The sequence below is a fragment of the Bacillus rossius genome, chromosome 1 (assembly GCF_032445375.1).
Source record: "Bacillus rossius redtenbacheri isolate Brsri chromosome 1, Brsri_v3, whole genome shotgun sequence".
Classification (NCBI taxonomy): Eukaryota; Metazoa; Arthropoda; class Insecta; order Phasmatodea; family Bacillidae; genus Bacillus; species Bacillus rossius.
Window position 1 is genome coordinate 110,543,745 of NC_086330.1, and position 15,854 is coordinate 110,559,598.

The window sequence follows — 15,854 nt, forward strand, 5'->3', positions numbered from 1 at the left end:
ATGTATTAATATTAATAAGTATTGTAATCCTTTTCTTTTCGCCCCAAAATAGTGTTACGACGGCTATGTATGTGAGTGTCTTTTGTTTAATTAAATTATGATGTTTTTGTAGTAAAATACGTGCAAGAACGGACAAGGACGCTCCCTAGCGGGCGACGGAGGAACTAGCATGTAACTTGATTTAAACTGTTTTCTACCATATAAGCAATAATTACAGACGGTCTGGTCATGGATGTGAGGTGCTAATTTTTGTAAAGAGTTTATGTTATTTTCAATAATAACCCGGGGCACGCAATAGCTAGGATGTTAACGGTAATAGTGTTTGGCGTGAAGTTCGTGCCTCGGGCGTTTTATAACAGTATCACGGAAGGATTGTATAAGGGCGTGTAACGTGAGTAAATAAAAACCAACTTAATTGAGTCACGTGTCTTTGTGTTCGGGGGGGCCACGTGGGTCCTTAACCAGTCAGCGGCGTGTGGGACGCCCTAAGAGCCCACTGCGGTTAATTAGAAGCGTGCCCGACGCTGAGAGCGGGCTCGGTTAGGAACAGGTGTTGCATTAAAAATCAGGAGGGCTAATATCTCGCCGCACACGGGCCACGTAACGCCCTGAGTTAGAGTTTCACGCCGGGTCCACGTGCCCACTCACGTGGTGGTGCCCATTATTTTCCACCAGTATTCAAACCTTAACACCGGTACGCCCTCAAAAGCTATGCAGCCTTATCCACCCAAATAAAGTGGCTGATGTGTGACCTTTCCAACCAATCACAACACATCCCTCACAAAACCATAGCAGTATACAAATTTCCTACCCCTCACAAAGAGGCTTTTTCAACAGATATTACAAGAAAAAATCACTAAGTATGGCAAAATCATTTTAAACCAATCACAAAATTACATTGAAAAAATACCAGCCAAACCTAGCGCATGGCAACAGCAACCCGATGAACTTCATAGTCCTTTATCATGGTTATTGAACTCGCTGTCTCTTTCTCATTCTTACGCAGTCTGCCAACTATTGCATCAGCTCATTCAACACAAAGAACAATGATGAGAAAAAAACATAAGAAAATTATGTTAACATGCAATAATGAATAAAGAAAATCAAGCAATCATTAAAATATACGTCAAAAAACATAAAAACGTAATCACACAAATAAACACACAGGTAAAAATAGGATCTTAGGGCTTATTCACTATAAAGTAAGCAAATAGAAAACATAGAAAGAATGAAATAATGTGCATTACTATCATAAACCATATGGCAACGGGCAAACACATAATAATTCATAAAAGGAATAAAAAGCTGCTATATAAATTATATTAAACAACCTAAACATGGTAGAGAAATTGAAATAACATAATAAATCGTTAATTAAACCATTTAACAAGTGGAAAGGGCAGTAACCTGGGTTGTTACATTGGAAACTATGATATTTGAGTGGTAACCGTAACATTATATGGTGGAGAAAAGATGATACATGTGTGTTGCAAGTCCCTTGAGTACTTTCAAGAATCTGTACCGGGTATTTCATGCCTACAAATTATTCTGAAAACATGCATTTAGCATTTTAGCTTTTTTCATGCTTCTAAAAGTACAGTTTATAAACAAAATACGGAAACAGAACTACTCATCCCCCTCAGTGTATCCTCAAATGTTTCTCGTAAATGGACACAACTACGATATCTTGAGCACATTTTAAATCACATAGTTTTTTCTGAAGCTCTGCACAAAGTAGGCATGCACCTTAAATAGATGATATTTCAACCATTATGCACACAAAATACAAGATATTTTGCTATTTTAAGCCAGAAAGTTTGTATGGTTTGTTTATGTTTTATAGTATAGTTTTTATGTCACGTAATGCTTACTACTCACCTTGTCAAAATTATTTTATGGACATATAGAATTTTACAGTGCTAAAGGAAATTATTATTTCAGATTATTATTTCAGGTAATTGATAGTTTTCTTTGGTCTTTTAAAGTTTTCCTGGCATTTCAAGGTTTTCCCTGACCACTTTTGACTTCCTTGACTTTTACGGGTTTTTCATATTTAACACACCTATAGTAACGCTGAACATACTGAAACACAAATTTATATATGTATTTAAAACAGTGCAAAATAAGAAGAAAATCAATTCAAAGTGAAGATAATGTGATAAATAATAGGGACATTTTTCTATGTAATGTAGAAAACTGTGAAAGAGAAGAAAAAACTCTAAGATTTTTTCTATAATTCATAAACATTGACGTCGTCCGACCAAAGGCCACCCTAAAGCCCGACCTGCAACCGCCAGCATCCGACCCCGCTAACGGAACGCGCCCCTAGCCATGGCCCACCCGAGTCAGGCGAGCCACCAGCAACCAAGGTAGAACCCGGCCCCCTAATAAACAGACCGACATTACAGCCGACCACGTTGCTAAAACACACACAGATATTAAACAATATTACGTATAAATTAAAAGTTGATTAACGAAAGTGCGACGTAGGAGTGCCCGGGCACTCACGTGTGTAAAGGTGTCGATACGTGTGTAAGTGTTCCCCTGGCGGCCTTCTGCCTAGATTAGTTAATTAACCCATGTGACATAATTATTAACCCCTTGTGTTTCGTTATTACCCCCCACCGGAGCAGCCCGGCGAGAGACGAACAGTCTCTGGTGTGACGTACAATTTAAAAGACATAATTCGTAAACATACTAACTCTAAATTTAGAAGGGATGAGTAATGTTAATTTAGCCTTAATAATTAATGTAGGAATTTAGCGCCCTTAAAATCTCTTATTAACGTGTCACATCAGAAAATAACGTAATGAGGTCAACCCTGGCGCGAGGGACACAGAGCCTCGGCCGGACGCCATGACATCACGCCAGTACAGCACGACTCGTGGACCGGGGCGGACGCACGTCCCACGGAGAGACATCATCCATTGTCTGCATTGAACTCACTTCTGGTAATTATAGTCACTTCCTCGAAACCTCTTTTTACTAATCTCTCAGTGCGTACCCGGTCCAATTTTTGGTCCAGGACTTAATCTGGCCGCATAACTTTTAAAACCCCCTGCACCACACTTGGTCTGCGGAGTAGTTTCAGCATACGGCACGGGCCGCCTCCCGAACCACAGAACTTGAACTAAAACCAGTCGCCCCGGCGCTGACACGACCCCGTAAGGGAACTTGGACGAATTTAGCTGCGGTCCGCGCTCCACTACAGTGGACACGAACACCGCCTCGAGACATTGATATACGGGATTGGCCGCCTCCAATCGCCCTCACCCCTCTTTTGGGTAACCAGGCTCAGAACCGCCTAGTGCCACGCTAATACGTAACATTTAGTAATTTTGTGCGACGCCTTGAACCTGGAACGTTTTTTTAGTAAACTTGTGCGACGCGCCACCACGTAACATTCAGTAAACTTGTGCAACGCACCATCACGTAACATTTTTGTAAACTTGTGTCACGCCTTATTACGTAACTTTTCAGACAACTTTGTGTAATTGTGTAACTTCTGTATTGTGTGACGTCACCCTCTGTACGATGTGGTGTGTAATCAACGGTATTACACCAAACCCACAGTCGCATGAATAAACGACGCACGTCATTTGTTGCACTACTCCAGTGCCTAATCAATTAACCATACGACTCCCAATCACCACCAAGTAGGGAATTCCTCATATCCCACGCAACACCGCCGACGGTCCTAGTGGGCCACGCAGGGCAACCGACCCCACGACCCACCTATCGACTAGAAACAGAGCTAGTCTGGCGCCCACCCGGAAACACTACATCGACAACAGCCATTCCCGCTAGGAGCCGCACCGGGACTCGAGCCCGAGACCCCGGACGACGGCAACATAAAAACTCTTTTTTAAGTATGCTCACTTGAATCATTAGTAATTCAAAAGATATAAAAATTAAAAATTGCAATTAAAAAATTAGTATTGCAATTACCAATTCAAATGCTATAATGAAAATAACATCAAGCATATATACTATAACGTTTCGTTATATACAAAAATAAACAGTTCAACGCCGATTGCAAATTTTGATGTTTTTATTTTATTTTAATAGAATGTTGCACAGACGATTCCAAACACTTTCAAAAGAAGTTACTCATTCAGTCCACATACATCTGCCCGTCGAACAACTGCTGGTAGCTCGCATGACGAGAAATTACCGTAAAATAATCGCGTAGATTGAGTCCTTCAGTAATGTTTTACTGCAAGTACAAGAAAATGGGACTGCAGCCAAACGCCAGAAAACTGCAGTTTGACTACCAGTGCTTCGATTACAAAGAACAATAATGAGATCTTAAAATCCCTTAGCATGGGCCATTGTTGTGTGTATAACTAAATCTTGTTTATATGGTGCTTCAATAATACATGCGTCTATCATCAATATAAGTTTATTTGTATTTACAACCATTAACAGCATCATTTCTTTACATACAAATCTTTACAATTTGGGTATAACCTATATATATATATATCTCTTTAAATGCTGTGCATTTACTAAGTACGAATGTTGTACATATTTGATTTACTTTTACGGCACAAGGTAATAGTAACTGCTCTTTAATGTCTTCCTTTACAACAAGCATAAGCAAAACTATGTCCGCCTATGTGTAGACCCAATGCTAAATGCATATTCCCTTATGATTATACGTAACATGTTGCGGAAACGTTCCTAACGTACATAGGGATTGGTTTACAGTGTTCTCGTAAATATGTAAGCGTATATGTTACCTACACCGGCTATGCGCTAACGTCTGAGTAATAACGAAATAGCAAGCTAAATTAAATAGTGCTGGCGCACAACACGCAGTTGTAGAGAGCCGAACTAACAATATAAATTGCATACAAATAATGGCGGGCCCAACACTCAGCGATCGCCGTCACTATTACCAGCATTTACTTTGCAAAATGTTATGCCGCGGATTTACGGTTTCAAGATCTACGTAACACGAATCTAGGTTCATGACGGTCAGTCCGTATTCGGGCAGCATGACGACGCTGAGTGTAGACGTAACTCGTTAGCGCTAACCGGCGGACTGTCCCCTTAGACCTACTGGGCAGACAGCAACTATAGAGAGCTGAGAGCCCGCTTAAATACTCTAAAAAGAACTAAAATCACAGATGTCGCTAGTGTTGAATCTAGAGGGAAAAAAGGGGAAGGATGAGAGGCGGTGGAGGGGGAACAAGACACCTAGAGTGGGAGTAGGGGAAATGAAAGGAGGTGGCGCTGCATCGCGACTGACGGCGACTGAGCGCAGCTACTGCTGCAGGACGACCTCGAAGAGAACCGCACCCAGCGAAAACGAATTCCGCCCCGAGCCAACATGCCTACGAAGGTGGCCGCAATTTCTAATTCAGTTATATCAAAAAACGAAAAAAAAGACAATTAGGTTGATTTAAATATAGGCCTGGCTCCGACCACCAACGTGAAATGATCTATTCGTAAATTACATAATTTAGCGAGAAGCCATCGAACGCGACCTACTCGTCCAGCGTTCGACAGACGACTGGTGATCTCATGAACTCGTCTCCTCCACGCAGGGAGTAGACGTCACATGACCTCACCGACCAATCACACGCACGCTCCATTCACTCTTACAGATACAAGCCAATCACAGAACAAGTTACAATACATGAAAAAACCTTTTACATACAGAACTCTGGGCTTCCCCTGATCAGTCTCTTTTCAATTTCACCTCGAAATCGGGGACTCCCATTCTCGTTCTCTCTCCCACACCGTGAGAGAGCAGTTATCACTCAGTTCCCATACAGGAGGGAAATTACCGTCTTTATCTCGGTTGGCGGGGAAGCACTGTTTCTTTCTCACTTCCACTTACAGGCCTCTCATGCCTCTCTTTCTAACCATCACTCCAGCCCAGACACAGTCCCGTGATTTATAATTATATTACAACACGTTAATAAAAATTAAGAATAATAATTATAATACGAATCATTTAGAAATAATCTGAAAAAGTAGGCCTAAACATGCAAAAATCTAGTACAGCGGCTCATTTGTGAATAATTACATAAAAAATAGTACTGATAGAAAATGTCCGTTAAGAGGCCGTGTCAGTAAATGTTTATTTCCAATATTCTGCTCTAGAAGTTCTCTCTTTTAACAGTGAGATTTAGTGGCTTTTTCAACCGAAGGAACTGTAGCCGCAGCGCGTGATAAAGCTACTATACCCTTATCACAGGATTAGTGGGACGGTTGACAGCTCGAGTTTACTCGACGAAAAATGTATCTGGTTCCTCGACAATCTAAGAGGATGACAATCTGACCGGCGGCTCACTAGGAAATTGCGGATGCAGGGATTCAGAATCAAGAAACCTCACTTTAACAAATGTAGTATGAGTCGTATCTAAAACTAAAACTAAAAATTTTAATACTTTAAACGTATCGGAATACAATTAATCTTTAAACATGTGGTAATTATTCTTTATCTGGATGTAATAGTCCGTGAAAAATAATGTTAGTTGACATTAAAAAGTATACGAAATTCATCATGTAACGTTTTAAAAGGATAATAACATAAATGCATATGCTTATATATTGCATATGCATCACACACAATCTAAATACAATCTCACTTAAGTCAGACTACCTAATTTTTTACAATGCACCATCATACAGTTTAACAGAGGTAGGTGAACCTCTTATCGACGTTGTTTCAAAGAATTTAAATTTACAAATATTACTATTTATCTTAATACGATATGTAGCCTACCTTTATGAATACGAACTTACAAAAAAATTATTGAATTTATCACATTACACTTTAACATTACACAAGACTAAAAAACTAACAAAACTTAATTTTATACATTGCTGTAGCATATTAGAAGACGAAATAACTCACAAGACTAACATTAAGAGGGCTGCATTACAAATTTACTTTACAGAGAAGAAAATATCCTTTCAAGATATTTCATTACCTCATTGATTACATAATACTGCCGTTGATGTGATCGTAGATATAAAGTATTTAAAAAATATATTCCATTATGTTTATGTAAATATTTTGAAAACGTTATTGCTTAAAGATGCTCATTATTTAAATAATAACGAATCTTTTACTTTTATGTACTGAACAAACAAAATACTTATAAGTTAATAAGAATAAGCTTAGTTGAGTAACATCTTCAATTTGTATTGAATTTAATGTACATATCGAAAATCATGTACAATGAATGCAAAAGATTGAATTCAATAAATATTTGATCTTGTGAAACGGCCATAATATTGATGTAGATTAGGGACCGGAAAAATTCGCGGTTTCGACGGCCTTCAGGATAGACTGCACATTCCCCTGTACACTCGGGCAAATAACGGCAGTTCATTTGCTGCTGACTTGTTAGTCGTCTCAGCTTGTTTGTCTGTGATTCGATCCATCTTTGGTTGGTGTTTTATAATTGGTTGAGATTCGTCCAGATGAACAGTAAGCCAATAGCAAAATCATCTAAAAGGTATATGTATTTGATTTCTAGCCTATCGCCTAATGAATCCGCGAATTTTTCCGGTCTCTATTAATTATAGATGCTCACATGCATCGTGAGAGTCCGTATAAAGCCTATTACAATTCTATAAGTATACATTAAAATGATTTTAAAATATACATGTGTAATATAATTAAAACTTGTTTAAGTAAGATCATCACAAAAAAAATGAAAATCCTTGAACAGTAAGTGATGTTTTATAAGATTTTAACAAAACACACTTACAATAAGAGAATACTAATCATACCACATAATTCAACACAAAATATACATTCCAGTAGGCGCTACGTAAAAACAACTTCTATTTTTATGCTGATAACTCTGCATTGTTTTATATATATATCATTATTTCTAACTTTTAATATTCTCTACACATTAACTGAAATTACTTATTTACAGAGTCTTAGCTAATGTTGGTCTGTACCACATACAGTTCGTACGATATCTCTACGCAAAACACATACAGTTCATTATTAGTAATATCAATTATATTTCATGAACATAATGAAATTAGTATAGGCCCTAGGTTGTTCACTGTTAATTGAGTACTTCTGAAGTATTTTCATTGTGAGTTAACATACATACCAAATGCCATTCTTCCAGTAAAGTTACAAAGAAGACAACAAGATAATATAAATATGTATGTAGTACCATATTTTAAACCCCTATTAAATGAATAATAACTCAATCTCTATTCTGGACTATTAAAAAATAATTTTTATTACTGTTATTTATAACTTAAATAAAATGACAACTAACAAATTAGTAAAAAATATAATTACGTGCGATATAGTGTGACATTTGTACTTGGACGGCAAACGAATATAATAAAATGTCTATGACAATGTTAACTTTACTCATTATTATGGAAAGAAACAAAATGGGCAGATAAGCATATTCTACGCTGACATTTAAAAATGCTCAATTCAAAATGAACATTCCCTAGCAAGAAAATTTATTTTATATCACCACAAAAAATCAAACTGCGGCGTCATTTTCCCGATGACAAACAAAAAAGTTGTATGGTCGCAAATAATACATTCGTATGGCGTCACATCAGCGGAATATTCCCTTGGCATAAATGTGTGAAGTCTGTGGCACTTATGGAGAAGTAAACCTTCGCTCGAACACAAAAACAAATGAACGAACAGCTTTTTTTTTTTGATAAGATGTGCAATCGGAGACCCCTGGGGTGGTTGAAGAGTGTCAGGTCGGTCGCCAGACCAGATAGTAAAAGCTCAGGGGCTGAGGATAGAAAAGGCATATCTCCAAATTATTAAGTATAAATGTTGTCATGTAATAGTTAAAGACTTGATTACACCCAGGTTTATAAACCCATCATGATCATGAAGACACTGATCGAAAGGTAATGTGCAATACATTTCAATGGCGTTTTCAGTTTTTGCTAAATAATTATAAATATAAGCAAAATTTCAATGTATCTGGACAAATCAAAATATTGATAATATTATTTTCATCACAGAAATAATATATGATATGATAACTAAATTTGAAAAAAGCGGTTATGTTAAATGTATTGTATACTTTCAGTAGGCAAAATTTCCGGCCCCTACCTCTTATAGACTTTGAGAAAAACTGCCTTTTAAAATAACATTGATATAGATAGGAGCGCAAATTTGTGACACGGCCTCTTAAAATGCAAGGTACATTCTTAAAACACATAGCAAGTGAAAATAACATATATTAAAAGCCATAAAGTCTGATTATACTGTCTCATAATATACACACCACTCTAAAAACATTGACTTATTTATATTTACCTATACAAAAAGAAGTTTAAAAGAAAATTATTTAATTAGGAGGGCAGGGTTCTGCAACATTACAATACATACAGTTTAAATTTTTTTTTATGAGTAAACATCTTACCACTTGATATACAGCATTTTGTAGGAGTCATTTCATGAATGGAACAGAAGTCACATGGAACGGTAATGTGTCACAACGGTGCTGCCATCTGTGGCAGATGGTGTAAAACAAAGTTCACAGAGACAGAGGGAAACATTATAATATCATCTGTTTAATGAATTTTAACAAGATGGGCAATATTTTAATAAAATTCCTAGTTGAAAATCAGGTTTAAATTCGGGGTTTAGAATTTTTTCAAGTTTTTTCCTCTTCGTTTTATCAGAGCCATTTCATTATATAGTTTAACATTTCACTCTGCAAATCAAATTTTTCAATAGTTGATGTAGTTGCTCCGGCATCAAGAGATGTATTTGAAAACACAATTTTTGTATGTTTATTACACTTGGCATTATTTTAAAGAATTCTACGTTAAATTTTGTGCAGAGATACATATTATTATAAGTTTATTTGCAACATGAAAATACATTAATCTTCTTGTTACTGAGTTAGATGCTTACACATCACTGGTGAGTACTGAAAGACTCCCTTGCATTATTATTATTTTTTTTTTAATTTTGATATTTCCTGCCTTAAGCTCTGTAATAACTAACAAGAATTTGAAAAAATTCAATAATTTTTTCAATGTATTATTTAATACGTAGCTAAAGAAAAAAATAATTCTGTTTTTGTTCATCATACCAGGAAAAAAAAAAAAGACATTGAGAGAACTTCCCTTCTGATTGACGGAAATAAAGAGTCAATAACGTTGTCACGTGCCCACGCCACTATCAACGGGCACCGACATCAGTTCTCCCACCAAAACACCCTACATGCACACGCCACCTTGCTGGTGCCTGGAGGCTGGCAACTCACCACCCCTCCAGAGCCTAGCAAGAGGGGTGAGCCAGGGTGAGCAGAGGTGTGCCGACCGCCACCTTACCCTTCATCCCTTCTCTGCTACAGCTCGCCCTACACCCCCCTCTAGCCTTGACGGTATCAAAGAGTGCACTCAGCTGCCGCTTTACGACGCCTACCGCCTCCGAACGCTGCAACCGACAACGTCCGCTGATCATGAGTGGGGCCTGTTTAGGGCACTTTAGAGTAACCCTTTAAGGCTGACCAGAGGGAGGCAGATGTATTTTATATCGTAAAATAAAGTCCCACCACTATATTTACGCCTCTCTGTAGGGTAGAGCACTACCTCTCATTCTATTCTGCTGTATATCTGTCACCCACTCAAGTTCTTCACCGGCACCCGGCCATCTCGAGGGAAGGAGCAGGTAAAACATCCTGGTGACCTGAGTTCGACCCTCACACCACACCCCGCCCTCCACTGACTGACACAGCAGTGGGGTAGTTCCTCTAAGTGGCCGGATATCCAGCGACATTGGTTCGCTCAGTGAAACGGTCGACTGCAGATCCACCGCCATTGTTACGTTCGAGCAGGACTTCAAGTATCCAGCATCATTGGTATGCTCAGGAAAGCAGTGACACCTGAGGACAGGGTAGTCAGTTTGGGATGCTAAAAACCACAGCACACCGTGTGTCTGGTCGACTGGACCTTGGCAGCTGCAATCACCCCTAACTTCACATCTTCCCAGCTTCTACCCGCCTGCCCTCATGCCCTATTGCTAGAGACTGGAAAAATTCGCGCTTTGGATGACCTCTAGGATAGACTCCATAATCCCCTACACACTCGGTCAAATGCCAGCTGCTCATTGGCTACTGACTCGTGATACCTGTCTACTGGGACGCTTGCGATTCGATGCTTTTTTGGTTGAAGGTTTTTCATTGGCTCAAAGTCCTTCAGATAAACTGTGAACCAATCAGAGAAGCAATATAAAGGTACAGTTGTTTGGATTCTATCATATCGTGAAATTAATCCGCGAATTTTTCCGGTCTCTACCTATTGCTACCGGAGGGGATAAAACAGGCAGGAAGCCCTCCTAGTCTGGTTGGCCAAAGAGGGGAGCCCTGACCACGTCCGAACAAAGAACCGGGTGGTCGTGCAGCTACAGTGAGTGGGACCGGTGACTCCCCTGCAGCCATCGAGGTCCCTGTTTGGGCTACCCCAACGACACGGAGCCTGAGAAAGGACCTCACCTCCTGTCTGGAGAAAGTTTACCAGGGTCCCCGTGCCGGTAACACGGTAACCGCCACTCTTGTTGAAACATCAGACTTGTCAGGGTTGAATTTATGAATTTACTAAGTTCCCTCTAATATTTTTCTTAGAATATTTTTCCTCAAATCTCAATTTTTTAAAATATGAGATTCTAGAATTTTAGGATTTTATTGGGTCTATCACTCATATTCACATGTTCAGGATATAAACAATTTATTGATGTCTAAAAAATGTTTCCTGAAATGCTAAACAAACACCCTAGAGCATTGTAGCTGGTGGCCAATTAAAAACATTTCATGGATGGTAATAAATATTCAGAATACTGAGGTTTTAAATGGGTAATCATGATTTAAATAGAATAATAACTCTATATTTCAATTTTGCATTCAAGACCTTTATTTTTCTGTAAACCTTTAAACTGATGAATAAACGGGTGAACGTTTCTAGCAAATTTAGATACTTTGAATATTCTATACGAGTGGTGGATGTAGGGAATGTTCCTACATAACACTGTGTTTTAATCAGGATCCAGCGACAGATTTTATTTGAAACCTCTGACTGGATACAAAACTGTGGATACTGTGCACAAGGCCTACAATGGCTTACCATTTGCCAATATAACTGTCAAATTCAGCAGATTTAACAATTTATTGGGCATTTTTTTTTACAAATGGTACTCAAGCACGCACGCATGCATGCACGTGTACGCACACACACAGATACTTATGAAATATCAAACACTTACTGCATTGGAACAGTGTTGTGACGCTTTGCAAACTCAACCACATTCCACCTGCACCTGCCATGTCACAAGCTTTTGACAGCTGTTGGACCAAAAATTTTCTAATGCAAATTTGCTAATGCACACAGTCTACATCCTGATTTCATTTGGTGTTTCTATCTGCTGTACCCCCATATCCATACTTGGGAAAGTTTAGAAAACTATCTGATAGAAGTTAGTTATTGTATGTTTAAAGTTAAAAGTTAGAAATTTAAACATAAAAAATATATTTCGTCACAATAAATCATAAAATTATTGCAATATTTTTATTTGCAAGATATATAAAAAAAAAAAACATTTTAAAAATTAATTTGAGTCTTTTTGAAAAATATTGTAAATCTAGAATCCTAGAAAGAAAAACCTACATTATTTTTTTTTTAAATACGGTATACATTTTATTCATTTTTATCATTACAATTATTAGACAACATGAGCTTATAAAAATGAGATAGTACAAAACTGTTTCTTCAGTGGTGTTTTTTGGTCTTGGTGAAACAGAGTATACAGCTCACAGCTCATTACCTTCCCCTATCAACAGGATTTAATGATGGACACGTCCGAATCAACTTAAGGCATCTGGAGCACCATGCATCGTCAACATAGTTTGAGAGGTATCAATTGAATGATTGGCTATTTTGGTTGTGTTTCATCAATGTGCTTTAGTTTTAATAGTTAATATAGAAACCTTTATAAGTGAGGGGCCAACTTATTCAGGGGTATATTTGTGTTAGTGAGGCGAGATGATAAGTGCAATGCAAAAAAAAAAGGGGGGGGGGGTGCGTTTACTTATATGCACGCGTTAGAATTTAAACATACTTGGCGATATAAAAAAATTAATTTAAATTTGCTTGCAAATAATTAATAGAAAAAAATAATAAAATGTCTGGATTGATATAAAAATGGTTGGTAAAGTATAAATTCAATCAAATTAAAAATTTTTAACATAAACTCAGTATTCAATATTAATACAGCAAAACCTCATACAACGAATTCCTTTATAACAAAATCCACATTGTAACAAATCAGCTGTTAGATCCCGCAAAAATGCTATTAACCTATGTACTTGAGCCTCTAAATAATGAAGTATTTTATCACGGTTCCACCAAAAACACTCACTACAGCGAAGGAAAAATAAAAACTCTTCAAAACATTTCTGTAGAATTGTCATTTTTTTTTTCTTTCTTTTACTTAGTAAATACCGTATTTACCAGATTGCAAGACAACTCGAATGCAAGACGAGGTCAACTTTTTAACCTTTATAAACCAGAAAATAGTATATAACAAGCTATAAATAAACATTTTACATAACATGAAAAAGATAATTTTCTGTACTTATATTGTTTTATGTTTTGAAAGATCCACTTAATAAAATTATTTACATACATTACAAAGTCTTGAACATATTAACTTAGTCTGAGTCACTTTCAGATTCATCTGTTTCACTACTGGCATCAGTTTCACTTCCTTCAAGATTTTCCCATAAGATATCATTTGAGATCCATCAAGATTGTTGGATATGCAGCACTTATGGAAACCCTTTACTATGGAATCGGATGAAATGTTGTTCCATGCTGTCAGTATCCAATCTCCCAGCAAACAAAGTGAGGGTTTCTTCAGTTTACCAGCTGGTGTCAACGGCTTATCAGACATCATCCACTCTGTATACTGTCTGTGCAAACAGTCTTTGAATGGTTTGTTTACTACAACGTCCAGCACCTGTAGCTGAGAGGTCATACCTCCAGGTATAACAACGAGGTCTGTGGAGTAAGGTGGCCTCTAAAAGCATCTAGCAGCAGAGCTGCCAACCTCAAATCACACCTATCAGTAATGGCAATTAGGTATATGAAAAAAGTACGCGTAAATCATGCACGATAAATTTTTCCTGGGGCTTTATAACACACACTCAAGATAAAACAAGGACAATAATATGCAAAAGAAAAAGAAAAATATGAATACAATGCAAATTAATGAATAAAAAAAATATATTTGAACAATACAATCATCTGAATATGTAAGAAATATTAATAATTTTACTGGATATTTTGAATCTTCAATTCAAAGTTAAACTTTAAAGCAACTGTCTTTTTATTTGCTTTTTTTATCCTGGTTGGATAAGAAATGTCATGTAAACAAACAAGACAAACACAAGGACTTGTAAACAATAACTGCGTTCGTTACTTTCGTTTCTTCAGATGTAGCGAAAAAACGAAGATATAGTAGATTTATTGCTCGTCACGGCTTTAAAATGTTCTGCATGTTTCTATGATTCAATATGCCGTCTACAGTCATCCCTTCCACCATGTGCAATCGAAAAGTCACACGTGCATACATTACAAAACCGTGGCGTTCCAAACATTTGAAAACGACAAGCATGGCCATTCTTTTGAATATTTAAGTCGAAAGCTCTGAAGACTTGCGTGTTTTTTTTTTTTTCCAGATACACATTATTCTGTCACACGCTTCATTTCTAAAACCGGCACTGAAGAACACAACACTATCGAAAAACATAAAAAAATTTCACGTCTGTAGACACGACAAAAACACTATGATGAAAAAAAAATGGCTTTCAAGAAATAAATTAACAACACAGGTTAGCCAAAGTACCGTACAAAAATTATCGTGATTTAAGTAGCCTTCAAACGATAAGTCTGAGAATATGTACTAGTTGTATCGTACAACGGACGTAATACCATCCCATTATTATTTGTAAACACGAGAATTAATTTACTTATTTCGACAGTACATCGTACATGCGCACACTTACTAGTTCCGTTATTTGTGCAACCAAGCGATGTATTCAAACTGCGTTCACGAAACAAGCACAGCAGAAACGGAATTTTCTCCGTTACCTCGCAGCACAAAGCCTCGTTTCCGTAATAAACCAGCGATGTTCCGTAATTCCGTAATTCGGGGTTAAAATCCGTAATAATTACGGAAAATCCGTAATGGTTGGCAGCTCTGTAGCACTAACATACCACGTTGCCTCAAAAGAGCACCTGGCCTACGATTCCAAACAATCTTTACCCAGTCCATTACTAACTCATTCATCATCCATCCCTTTTCTTGGCATCTAACGATGAGTCCCTTTGGTAGCTTTTCTTTTGGCAGAGTTTTGCGGCGTAAAATGACATATGGAGGAAGTTTTCTTCCATTTGCCAACACTGCTAGCATTACAGTAATTATATTCTTTTCATTTCCTGTTGTCTTCACCAACACTGATTTTGCACCTTTGTCTGCTACAGTTGTATTTTTGGGCATGTCAAAGAACACTGGTGTTTGGTCTGCGTTGCCAATGTGACCAAGAAGATAGGAATGCTGTTTCCTTAAGCCAATCACATACCTCTGGAATTCAATCAATTTTTCATTGAAGTCAGAGGGCAATCTCTGTGCCAATGATGTTCTACGTCGTAAAGCTAGTCCTGAACGGCGCATCATTCGCACGCACCAACCTGTACTAGCCTTGAAATGTGTCCTGGGTATTTTGAGACTGTTTGCCATTTCTCGGGCCTTCATTTTGATGATTTCAGTGGTTATTGCAACCCCCTCGTTGCGTTTCTCACAAACAAATTCGACTACA

At 37.6% G+C, this 15,854-nt stretch overlaps 1 protein-coding gene across 7 annotated transcripts in view; it reads right to left on the reverse strand.

The window, feature by feature from the left end:
- LOC134542087 (tyrosine-protein kinase Src64B) overlaps positions 1-15,854 on the reverse strand; it is an 87,880-nt gene that overhangs the window by 16,714 nt on the left and 55,312 nt on the right. The gene's annotated exons all lie outside the window — the stretch shown is intronic.